This window comes from Parasteatoda tepidariorum, unplaced genomic scaffold (assembly GCF_982258835.1).
Source record: "Parasteatoda tepidariorum strain Cologne lab strain unplaced genomic scaffold, Ptep-v5.0 scaffold_16, whole genome shotgun sequence".
Lineage (NCBI taxonomy): Eukaryota > Metazoa > Arthropoda > Arachnida > Araneae > Theridiidae > Parasteatoda > Parasteatoda tepidariorum.
This window is the reverse complement of record NW_028257375.1, coordinates 113,434-126,787: the sequence shown is the minus strand read 5'-3', so window position 1 is coordinate 126,787 and position 13,354 is coordinate 113,434. Positions and strand designations below refer to the sequence as shown.

The 13,354-nt window shown below is 28.0% G+C and overlaps 1 long non-coding RNA gene across 4 annotated transcripts in view; it reads right to left on the bottom strand.

The window, feature by feature from the left end:
- Positions 1-13,354, bottom strand: part of LOC147800833 (uncharacterized) — a 125,838-nt gene that overhangs the window by 39,497 nt on the left and 72,987 nt on the right. For all 4 annotated transcript variants that reach the window (XR_015431083.1, XR_015431081.1, XR_015431082.1 and 1 more), the window contains exon 5: positions 8,921-9,094. This is a non-coding gene — a long non-coding RNA (uncharacterized LOC147800833). The remainder of the gene's footprint in view (positions 1-8,920; positions 9,095-13,354) is intronic.

Sequence of the window (13,354 nt, the reverse complement as noted above, 5' to 3'; positions counted from 1 at the left end):
AGTGCTGACGTGAAATGTACTCAGTGGTAGACGGATCATGGGTTCGAGTCCCCTTGCCGTCAGGCTAACCGTCGGAGGTTCTCGTGGTCTTCCTCTCCATGTAACGCTAATGCGGGTTAGTCCCATCAAAAAAAATCCTCCAAGAATGCAAATTTCTCACAGTACTTGATCCAGGAATTCCCTTGTCTTCTGAATTGGGTTCAAAATTACGAAGTAGAAGGAGTTGAACACTAGTAGTCATAAACCCAAAAATTGGGTCGGCTGTTCAACGACGGTTATAAAATATATGTTCTCTTACTTATAGATCAAAAATTCGGTTAAAAATTCTTACAAATGTTACTTACTTCTGAAGGTAAACTGATGAAAAATTGAGCAAAATAACAATTTTCTTCGATGAGCTAATATACCGTGAAATAGTTTTAAATTTTCCTTCAAATCAAAATTCTGAATTATCATAATTTATCAGAAGTTGGATACAAGATGTTTTGGCCGCAACAATTTTTTTGCTTTTGAGATAAAAATATTTGGCAAACTGATTCTCTAGTAATGGTCTATTTTTGACTAAAAATATAAGCACGTGGTTGTTTGCTTAAAAATGACTTTTTTTCCCCACCATATCTAGCGAAACTTTTTGTTGTTCTAACATAAGGATGTTAATTAATAAGGCTGGTACACAGTCCTGTACTTGATCCTTTTGATTCGTATCAGTTGAAAGCAGCGGCCAAAAATTTTATTTTTAAGAGCAAAATTATAAGGCGGTTAAATAAAATTTTCTTTTCAGATCATAAATTGGTTGAAACTTGTTCAGACAGAACTATTTTGAGGCGTTGGCAGTAGTCTGAAAAACTGCATTGTTATTGTAGTTAACTACATACAACTATGACTACTGTATTACAAATGTAATTAACTACAATTACTTTTTTAAATGCAGTGACTACGAACTATTTTTGAAATATGGTCACTATTTCACGACTTTTACGAGACGAATTTTGTTGGAGAGTTTCATTTACAACCATGTCCAAAATATTTTTGAATGAAAAAAAATAGGCTTATTAAAAATGAGAAATAATTACGCAATGTTTTTTCATGTTTACATGAGTCAGTTTGTTATTCTAAAGAGTTTTTCTCGAATTTTTTCTGTTAACAATTTAAACTTTTTATGACTTTATCGACGGCGCATATTTATTAAAAAAATGATAAATTAAAAAAAATTTGGAATACGTGCAATTTTGTGAAGCGTTTAATATTCTTATTTTAAAAATGAATTCAAAATTGCTTTTTTATTTCAATTGTAGTATATCAAAAATTAGTAAGAAAATATCTTTTCTTCCATTAAAATAAACGGTTCATCAATTAACAGTGCGAAAAAAAGAACCGAACTAATTTGAATAACTTTTTATCTGATGATTGGATCCTCACGTTCTAGTACTCAATCTTAATGGTTCGAGGGAGTAAATACTAATATGCTAATTAATTAATGCAGAAAACATTTTAAGCTACGAAAGCAGACACATATCGTACTTTCTCTGAATAAACTTAAATTTTTTTCGGGGGATTCGGATTTCGGATCCACAAAATATAGGTGGTAGTCTCAATCGCAATCTGGGTAATATGGTTCAAATAGTTTTGTCAGGAGAGCTGTCCAAAGTTTGGACACTTAAATGTTATTTAGACTTTTTTGCATTATTTGCCATCACGCGAGGACTTTTTAAGCGAATTGAAAAGTTTTAAACGCAATTATAAAATTCGTTTATCAAAAGATAATACCATACAAAAAATAGCTTTTAGTAAGTATTTATTATTTTTAATTATTTTATTTCATAATAGACAAAAAAAAAATTTAAAATATATGGTTTCCAAACTTTTTTCATCTTTTTAAAGAATTTAATTTTAAATAACCAATCGAAAAAATACCGAAAGACAGCGAAATCGTACGAATAGTTCCTGAGAATTCGAATAAATTTTAAAAATAAATTCCCCTCTCAAACCGTTTAGATCAGTGTTTCTTAACCTTTTTGGTATAATAGACCCCTTTTAAAATTTTTTAAGAAGTCACGGACGACCCCCCTGTGGAAAAAGTAATTGCAAAAAACATCAATTATTAGAAAGCATTTAATTTTATTATTTTAATAGCATACAAAATTTTTTAAATTAAAATTTTTAATGTTAAGGTTGCTGTTGCTTTTCCTTAATTAACAAATTGAATTGGGGGATAGATTTCGACAAAGCAACGCGCATATCATGTTCAACATTCAATCGATTTCGATGTTTTGTTTTTATTGTCATGAGTGTGGAAAATCCCGCTTTGCAAAGATACACCGTAGCAAACGGAATTATAGCTGCCATAGATCTCTTTACAAGCAAAGGGTAGGCCTCCAAACGTTTTAAAAATTAGGAGTAGTTAGCGGACCCCCAAAATATGACTCATGGACCCCTTAGGGGTTCATGAACCACAGGTTAAGAAACCCTGCTCTATGTAGTTATTAAATTGTTATTTATATTATACAGTTATTAATTGGTGAATAACATCCCTGTATTTTATTCAAATTCTTGTTTTAATATTTTATAAGCAGTACAGACAAGTAAATTGCAATTTATTTTGGGATATCTTTGTATGTGTTTTACTCTAATCATCTCTTTTTATAGAATCTCATTTTATTAAGAAAAATTATATTGTAGTAGATTGAAATGCGATTCTAGTAACTATTTTGATTTTGTTTATTCTCTGAATTCAACTTGCTTATATATCTTTGTATTTACATATTTTTATTAACCGTTTTTCAATTGTGTTATGTTTCCCGTTAGTTTTTTATTTTTAATCTTATTCTGATTTATTATAGTAGACTAGTCAATTACTAGTCATGAAAAAGTCATTGAAGTAATATGTGTTATAATTAGGGTTGCAAGTTTGTCAGGGAGTGAATTTTCATGCTCATTTCCATGATTTATTATTCTTAAATCCAGAAATCTTTTGAAGTGCTGTGATTTTTGCAAAAATTGTTTAAACAGAGAAGTTTCTTCACCTCATTCTAATTCAACAACACTAATTCTAACAACTATTACTACTTCTCTGCAGCTTTAAAAGTGATAATTCTTTATTCATAAAATGTTTAGGAAAATAGATCAATAGCAATTTCACATGAAAATAGTTCAGAGATAGTTCAAATCTTATTAAGCTTACTATCTTTTCTGTTGCTTACTATCTTTTCAATTGTCAATTAATAAAAGCAACATGCCTTCCAAATAGTGCAATAAGCTCTTACTTTACCAAAAATGAATTGAAATGACAATTAACTGAGTGAGGAGGTAACACAGGCTATATGGCTGGGACTGTGAAATTTATAAAAACTTTCCACCAAAAAACGTATAGAAATGTTAGCAAACAAATATTTGAAGAATGAAAAAACATATCAAGAATAATTTAGCAATTTGCAATATTTATATGAATAAATTTAACGTTACATAAAACTAAATTAAATTAAATCGAACAATTTTTTACATGCTTATAATTGTATTCCTCGGAAATTTCTAAATTTTATGTGAAATTTGACGACAAACTTGCAATCCTAATTATAATCAATTTAAAAACACATATAATTCATTGTTAAATGATCAAAATAAATTCTTGATCTTTAAGAATTCGTGAATCAATTTTTCAGCAAGCTGGTTTTTAGTATTTGTGTTTTGGATGTCATGTTGTCCTATTTGTTTATTTCTTAATTAAAAGTTAAAAACTCATTATAAATTATTGACAAATATATTTCATTTATATGCAAAATACAGTAGACCCTCAGTTATCCAACACCTCTTTCAACGCTTGTTAAACTATATTGCATTCTAGCTGATGTATTGTTTCTATTTAGTCATTAAACTCATTAATTACTACCATGATCATAATTCTGAAAAACTCCTAGGAAATGACCAAAAAAAATTGAGAATGACTTATTTTTTAATGCTATTGTGTCATAGGATTATTTTATTTATGACAGAAAAAAAAAATGCGGGTAAGACAGACATAGGATTATTCAAAGTTTCTAAATTTTAGAAGAGAGAAAATGCTATATTAACTATTGATTTTTTTAAATAATATTTCTACATTATTTTGCTATTTTACTCTAATATGATTTTATTCTCCTTATTTTTATTCTCTGCTGCCAACTCTCCTGTATTTTCTAGTAGTCTACTGGATTTTAGCCAGTTTCTCCTTGTCTACTGGTTTAAAAAAAATTCTCCTGGTTTTTGTACAATTCCCTAAAATTGAGTAAGTTTCCTAAAAGTAAGTTCCCTATTAAAATAGCATTTTTGCACTGATTGCTGCTTGCTTGAATATTTAAATATGTATTACTGATACATTATGAAGCGAGCCTCATTTATAATAATCAATTTAAAACTTTTTTCGTATTAAGATGTACTGTTATTTTATTTATTCTGAACTCCCTTTTTCAAATAAAAGACTTTTAATTTTCTTTGAGGAACTAAATGCCTACTACTATTCAAAATTGTGTGTAAACATAATACATAGCATTTTAAGTTCATCTAATGTCAATCCTAGTTGGGCAATATTATAGTGTTTCTATTTTGATGACGTTAAAGATCCCTAAAATTCCCTATGTGTAAAATATTTAGTACATAATGCCATAATTATCATGAAATGTATGTTATTTCATAAAATCTACTGGATATTTTCCTATCCATGTTGGCAGCTCTGTTAATCATGATTTATTTTTAAGAAAAACTTTTGTTAGACTCTCAATTTGTAGATAAAGTAAAAAAAAAAAACTTTAAACAAGTATCTAAATAATTTAAATATTTGCTTTTTGTAAAAAATAGTTTCACATGCTTTTTTATCGTGTTTTCATTATTTGAATTGATAGGTATTTTTAAACTTTTTGTTTTTTTCCTACTACCATGCCTGATAAGGGATTATATTATCATTGCTGATTGCTTTGAGTAATTTTACTCACACTTATAAAATTGACATAAAAAGGTCAAAAAAAGGATTTCAATTTTCCAACACACCCCTAGTCCCCTGGGTGTTGTATAATTCGGGTTCTACTCTATTATTTATCATTGCATTTTGAAGTGTCTTCCCATTGTATTTCAAAAGTTATTTTGTTTTTGCCAAAAATATGTGAAAATAATTTTATTTCCTGGTCGCTAAGTTTCAATAAAATAATGACTGTTCCTAATCTGATTCTAATTTATTAGGTTAATTTTGGAGTTGAATAATTTAAATAAAGTAAAAATTGTTTTAAAAATTATTCTATTAAAACGATCATGATAATCAGAGTTTATAACATACCTAATTTTGAAAATTTTCCAATTAAACTTTCTTTTTTTATATTAGATTAAAATGAATGAAAAAGTACTATTATATATTAATTCCAATTAAAATCTGATCAATTACTAGCCTTCATACAGTCGTAAGAAATTTTATTTAAATATTTACAATGAATGTGTGGCAAAAAATTGTGTACTTAATTTTTAAAGATAATGATAAAGAGTGTCAGTGTCTGTAGAAATTTGATAACTGTTGCTAAAAACTTGTTATGTGCTTTGCTCTTTTGCAAACATCTTTATCATGTGCTTAATTTTTAAAAAAAATTTTATAACAATTATTTTTGACAGTTACATAAAAAGTGCAGGTCTTAGTATTTATTTTTAATTGACAAAGTATATATTATTTTTATTTATTTAATTAATTTTGATGTCATTGCATTAATTAAACTAAATACAAACACTATTTTACCCATAAAACATTTTTTAAGGTTAATTATTTTATGTGTAAAATGTATTCAATGCATTTAACCAACTATGAGGTATTTTTGGAGATAAATTTTATTATATAAGGTACGCTTAATTTTTAATAATATTTACTGCCAAGGAAAAAGGTTTTTTTTATTTTAAGTAAAAGTTATTTTATTTCAGTTGTGTGATCAGTTATTAAGATTGTGTGATCTTATGTTTTTTATTATTTTGCATATTTATTAATGCTTTTTATTTAAGTTGTGGCATACTTATGTTGTAATTTGTGTCTAAATAATTAGTAAAAAAAAAGAATTATGCTCAATTTTTCTAACATTTTAATTTAAATATACATTAATATTGAAGACAAAATATGATGGTCTCAAAATATTACTAGCATGTTTAAAGCTTTTTAAATCTTGTAGTTAATGCAACATATTTCTGAAAATAAGCTCATAAGCTTGATAAAGTTTATTTTGTACATTAAAGGTTAATTTTCAAAAAAATCATACCCAATTAGAAGTTTACATTTTAACAGCTTTTATTTGTTTTTAATTAGTGTTTCATGCTAACATGTTTATTTGTACGTAGATTTCATGTTTGTAATGTTTTAACCAGTTATTTAAAAAAAATTATGAAGTTCTATAATTTTTGTTAATGTTAAACTTTAGTGTTGTTTTAGCAATACTTTACAAACAGGGATAAATCATAGTTGGTTATTGTAAATTGTTTCTATAAAGGTGCAGATGACTTACTTGACACAACAGAATTTAAGGAAAATTAAAATATTTTTTAAATAATCGATTTTATGTATAAATACACCTAGTGATCTTGTATTTTGTGTGAAGTGTAAAAAAGTTCTACTTTCGATATTATTTTTGAGTTTTATGAAAATTTCAAAAAATGTCTTTATTTCATTTGATTCCAAAAAAAAAAACTTAAGCCTGTTAACTCTTTTATTAAAAACAATCATTCATTATATCATTTATTATTATAGTAATCATTTATATTATGTTATATAATAGTTATCATTTATATAAGAATTATCATTTAGAAAATAATATAATATGATAAATAATAATGATTACTATATAATGATTATTATTTAGTAATCTTTATTATTATTAATCATATTATTATTACAAAAGTAATATATTTCTCATAATATTTTTCAGTTTGTTTTAGTTTAACATTTTTGTTTATTTTCTCATACTACTCTTCAATTAAATTACTTATTAAAATGTTCAATATTGAATTTCTGAATGTTTAAAGGCACTGAAGCATAACACAAAGAATTTAATTTTACATGCCTGATTTTAGCAATGTACTGCCCATTATTAATATACACATTTTTGAGGAGTACATTTAAATTAAATCTGACTTATTTGCAATTTCAGTCTTGTGTATTTTTGTTGTACTCATTTTTGTTGATTTGTTTTGTCATAAATTTTATTTTCCTGTGCTTTGCGTTTAAATATTTTTTTCTTTACAAATTTATTTCAACTTATGTAAATAAGGGAATGGGAAAAAAACTGAAGTGTTGCTATTTTATTGAAATATCTTTTTTAACTTATATATAAAATTTATTAAAGAATTGTATCCGGACATAATCTGAATTCATGAGAAATTTGTTCATTTAAATTAATGCTTTTTTCTTTCATTTAAAAAAAGAGTATGATTTTGCTTTATTTTATAAAGATAAGGTTCTTTATTGATCTCTTTTTTTTATTGAATGTGCTTCTTTAATATATTACAGGATTCATGAAGTCTTGGTTAAAATCATGTTTCAAGTGACCTTTTTATTATGAAGTCTTTTTCAGAAAATAACTTTTTGCAAAATGTAGTTAAACTTGTCATTGATAAAAATTATTTATCTGCAGTCAATTTGTAATAACTTAAGTCTAGAATGACCAAGAAAAACAAATTCGTCTTTCAGAAGGTTTGGGCTTTCAAACATTAATTTTACATTTTTATTTATTTTTCTTCACAGAGAATTGATTCTTCAGAGGCAAAAAAAAAAAATTCTCCAAACAAGAAATTTTCATTTTTTGGTTTAAAATTACTCTTAATATTATCTTCTTTTTTTTAAGTTACTATGGCTTTTTCAAAATATTTTTGGAAAGTAAAGTTTATATATTGTTAAAAGTTTTTCGTTAATAATTTGAATTTATAAAATTCATGAATAAAATATAATAGCTTATGTTCTAAAAAATAATAAAAATTTGTTGAAATAGTTATAATTTATGAAACTAAATTTCAGTTGCATTTCATAAACTTAGAAAATCCTAAGTAATTATCAAATTGACTTATAAAGTTATTTATTATATTTAACATAACAGAAAATGTTACTGTTGATTTTTTTGCAGGGAACTTTAACTAAATATTGAATTGCGAATAATTTTTTTTTTTATTATTATATAATTTTATTTTATTATTTTTATAAGCATGTATTAAAATAAGTCCTTTTAAAGACGTCGCAATTCGATAGTTTACACAATGTCTTCCTTTAGTTGCGTGTTTTTCCACTCTCAAAATCCGTTAAAACATTAAATAATAAGAACAAGATCATTTTTTTCTGACGAAATATTACCATATATAGATAAAATGTAGTCTAGAATTCTAGAAAAGTCTAAGAATTTTATTTTTGAAATTTCATGAACTTGATGATAAAATAAGTTTGAAAAAAGGTTTAAAAAATCATTTGCTCTAAAGATTACGCCTTTACTGATCTCTAAAAAAAAATTTTTAAATATGTTTTGCATATTGGTTTATAATTATTTTACACGAGCAGTTTATTAACAATATTAGATGTAAAAGCTGAATTAATCATATTTCTTATTGAAAATGCATATTAACAAAATCCTTAAGGATTTATGCATTATCAAGACTTCATATATTTGACAGAGCAATCAGATTGTTAAATTAAATTATTGATACGAACAAAAGGTTCCATTTTAGTACAAGTTCCCCCCCCCTCGTCATTTCTATGGTGTTTCTAGTTTAAGAAGATATAAAATTTATGAAAAGTTCCATTTATCTCTTTTGAAGTTGTGTTGTAATATAGGTACTGTAGTTGATAATAAATTCTATTTCCTTTTAATGTAATAAAGTAAGAATTCGGTTCATTGTTACTGTACAGAAAGGTGCAATAAAAGTTGTTATTGTAAATACTTGCCTCATTGTTTTTCTTTGCTAGTTGCAGCGCTCACTCTGCTCGGCTTCTGCTCAGGTGCGTCCTCTCAGAGAAATTCCATCCAGCAGATGATGTCATAGCAATAGATCCATCAAAGTGGGAATCAAGTGCAGACTCCGGAATTTGAAGTAATGTCCATCACCAAACATTTGGGAACTGAAAAAAGTGTGAGGAGCTTTGTTAATAATTTATATATATATAAATTATTAACAAAAATTGTAAAATTTAATGCATTTTGCATTACAAATTTCGTCAAATTCAATCTTTCTTTTTAACTCAAATTAAAGGTCTCGTGATTTATTTTTCCGGAATATAAACGGTTACAAATACTTGAAGTTAGAGATTTTTTTTACACGCCGGGCATTTTTCTATATGTATATTTGAGATTTAACAAGTCTACGAATTGAAATGTGATTATTTTAACACAATTCAACAAACTATTATATATACTTACATAGTAACTTATAGCGCCACATTGTGGGCCCCCTATTAAACCTATAATTATTTCCTTTTGTAGGGTACGCTAGTACCCGGTAATATAATACGTGGTCCAATTTAAATATTAAGGGGAGATATAGGGCCATGTTGTAATACAAAATATTGGCTTGGAATTTCATCATTTTAACGCTATTTAACACACTTTTATATATATATATATATATATATATATATATATATATATATATATATATATATATATATATATATACTTACGTAGTAACCTATAGGGCAACATTGTGTACCCCTAATAAGCCTATAATTATTTCCCCTGGTAGGGTACACTATTACCCGTAATTTTGAACCGAAGGGAACTCCTGTATCACGTATTTGGAGAAATTTACCTTCGTAGAGGTTTTTTTGATGCAACTAACCCTCATTGGTGCATCATGAAGAAGAAAAGATCCCACGGTTAGCCTGACGAATATGGGGGCCAATGATCCGTATACCGCTGAGGACATTTTACGTCAAGCACTGTAATCGGTGCGAGCTAGGTGCGAAATTTGTATCGACTAGTCACAGTTGGGATTCGAACCAGGTTCACAATATTGGAAGGCAAACGCCTTATCCCCTGAAAATGTGCACGTGCATTATCAAAAAACGCGTTTATGTTTTGGATATTTCACGAATTTATGCTTAAAGAGCCGCGATGGCTCAGGGGATAGAGCGTTCGCTTTCCAATAAGGCGAACCTGGTTCGAATTCCAGTCGATACGAATCCCGCATCCGGCTTGCACCGACCACAATGCTGACGTGAAATATCCTCAGTGGTAGACGGATCATGGGTTAGAGTCCCTTTGCCATCTGGCTAATAGTGGGAGGTTCTTGCTGTCTTCTTCTCCATGTGACGCGAATGCGGGGTAGCTCCATCCCGAAGACAAATTTCTCCCAATACTCGATCCAGGAGTTCCTTGTCTCCTGGATCGGGCTAAAAATTACAAGGCTACAGAGTTGAACATTAGTAGTCGTAAATCCATAAAGTTGGGTAGGCTGTTCAACGACGGTTATAAAATAAAATTTAAGCTTAAACAAAAAAAAAAAAAAAAAAAAAAAAAAAAAAACTCCGGATCCGAACCATCGTGAAATAAGACCATTGAGATCTCCAAAGTCTTTAATCGACGTCACAAACAGTAGTTGTTAACCAACAATTTTAAATATTTGTTATTGAACTTCGTTTTTCCGTCGGTTATGCTATATCATCGTATAAATAATATTGTATTTATACATGTGCAGTACCGAAATGTAAAAGTTTTTGTAAGAATGGGCCTAATGTTTTAGATTACAAATTATCCGTTAATAAGGAGTTAAGACAAAAATGGAATCATTCGATTCTGTCGTATGTCTGTTAAGGCAGAGGCGTGCGATTGTTCTTGTTTTCCAAAAGCACCTATGACCAGGAATTCTACTTCTGCCACACCATACGTCACACCCGTTTATAGGGCGGACCAATTCATACATCCATTCATTCATCCCCAGATTGTCATTTTGACCTGAATCAGAGGACGATCCATCGCCAGGTCTGTACCCTCAGAGGTATAATTTGTTATGAGAACATGGTGAACATTCTGACTCGGCAGATTTAACGTGCATCAGTCACCATTTACTACACGGGGAGTCTTCGGCCGGCGAACACACGAACTCTCGGACATGGTCCCGGCGCCCTACCGACCAGGATATCCCGGCCTTAAACCAGGTTTTTCATGAAGATTGGTATCAGATGAAACCGTCACACATAATATCCCCATTTTAAACATTTCAAAAAAGCAAAAGTGTGATCTTAATTACCAACTCAGTATATTTTAGGTAATAAAAAAATACTGATTAGAAATGTGGAAACTTTCACACATTCTTCTATTCAATGCTTACATTTAAAAAGTCGGAATGGCTTAATTCTAAAAAAAAAAATCTGCATGAAGTCTTTTCATCTTGAGATTTCAGTCCCGCTAAAATGTATTAAATCCTAGCAATATGAATTAAACTCACATTTCTTAAGAGTTTCAGCTCTATACATATTTCTAAATAAAAATCGCATTTTTTTTAGTCATTTAAAGCTCTGGCCCCTGGAGTATTCAGTCATAAGATCTTCATATAAATTAATAAAATTTTCCGTTACAGTTTTCGAATTTATTTTTTTATAGTTTTAACTAAGGAAATAAGAATTTCAATTAAGGAATTAGTACTTTCACAAAGATCTGCGTTTGTGTAATAATCAAAAGCTTTGAAAGCTATAAAATCTTCAGCGCAATGGGAACTATTTGCTGTTTTAATAGAATTGTATTTCGAGGATATAAAGCAGTTCAGAAAACTTCATTGTTAGTGTGTACACTTTTGTCAGTAGAAAATTATCTTTGTCGAGATTGCTTAGCATAATGGAGAATTTGTATAGCTAGAATATTACGTTCGTGTAATAATGGAAGATTAAGATTTAATAATGGTTTTGACAAAGTCTTTCAGCATTTGGAAAACTAGAATTCTGACGAAACTAAGTGAACCATTTGGACAGTTTATTTTATTCAGAAAATTTTGTTCTATTGAACTTACTCTCAAAATGTTAAACAATTTTTTTTTTTTTTTTGATTTTGAAAGTTTTAAAAATGCTCTAAAAAACTTTACTAGTCTAATTTTTAAATACAAAAACTGTTTAGATGTGGTAACCAGGTGTATAAAGAGCTTTCAATGAATAAGAAGAATTACATAAAATAACAAAATTTAGTTTAACATACTAGTACACAATGAGAAAAATTCTTTAACCGACGCAGATCAGACGCCAGTATTTCTTATATATTTTTTCAAGATCTCTAATTACAAGTGAAAATATATTTTTAATTCTAAAAACAATTCAATAGTTACTGAAAAATCGTCACTTTATACTAAACTATAAAAGCCAAATACGAAATTTTCAGTCATATTTCCAAAATTTGATTTTTTAAATTATCCGTAAAATTGGAAAATTAGGAATGATATTTAATAATGGTTTTAAAAAGATCTCTGCCCTCCGCACCAGTATTTGGAAAATTCTGAAGCAACTAAGAGAAACATTTGAGCAGTTAAATAAATTCTTTAAATTTGGTTCTATTGAACCTAGTCTCAAAATTTAGCTTAAAATTTTTTTGAAAGTTTTTAAATTAAATTTTAAGTAACTTTATTAGTCTAATCTTTAAATACAAAAACTTTTTAAATCCGGAAACTACGTGTAAAAAAGCTTTCAATGAATAAAAAGAATTACATAAAATAACGAACTTAGTTTGTTAGCCTACCAACGCACAATTCCTTAAAGTTTGACGTAGGTGAGCCAGTTTTTCTTTTATATACTTTTGACACATTAATTGCAAGTAAAAATATATTTCGGTATAATAAATCCTAAAATCAGTCTAATATTTACTAAAAATCTAAAATAATCTGAAATCTATACTGAAATACATAATCCAAAAAGTAGTTTTAATTTTTTTTATTTATAGTCAAAAATTTAATAATTGATTTTGTTAATTAAGGAAACTTCAATGATGAATTACTATTTCTTAGATGTAATAAATTTTTAATAAGTGTAAATTTTTAAATTTAGAAGTGAGCCGCGTTGCAAGAATTTTACCTTTACAGCAACAAAAAAAATTGACATTCTCAATTTCATAACCAAGAATGATCAAAATTCTAACTATAATACAGGGTGTTTATAAAGTCCAGGACCCATTCTGATGTTTAATAACTCATAAAATAATAAAGATAGATTAAAATTAATAACATAAATGGTTAGATAGACTCAAAAAGTTCCATGACCCTTGTCAATAAACTTCCACGCGTGCCCCCTTCGTGGCACGGAAAATATCAAGTCGATAGTCAATTTCACGCCAGGTAGCTGCAAGCATGTCTGCATCCATGTCGGCGAATTGGATCTCCCCGCCCAATCCATCTTCCTGGAAAA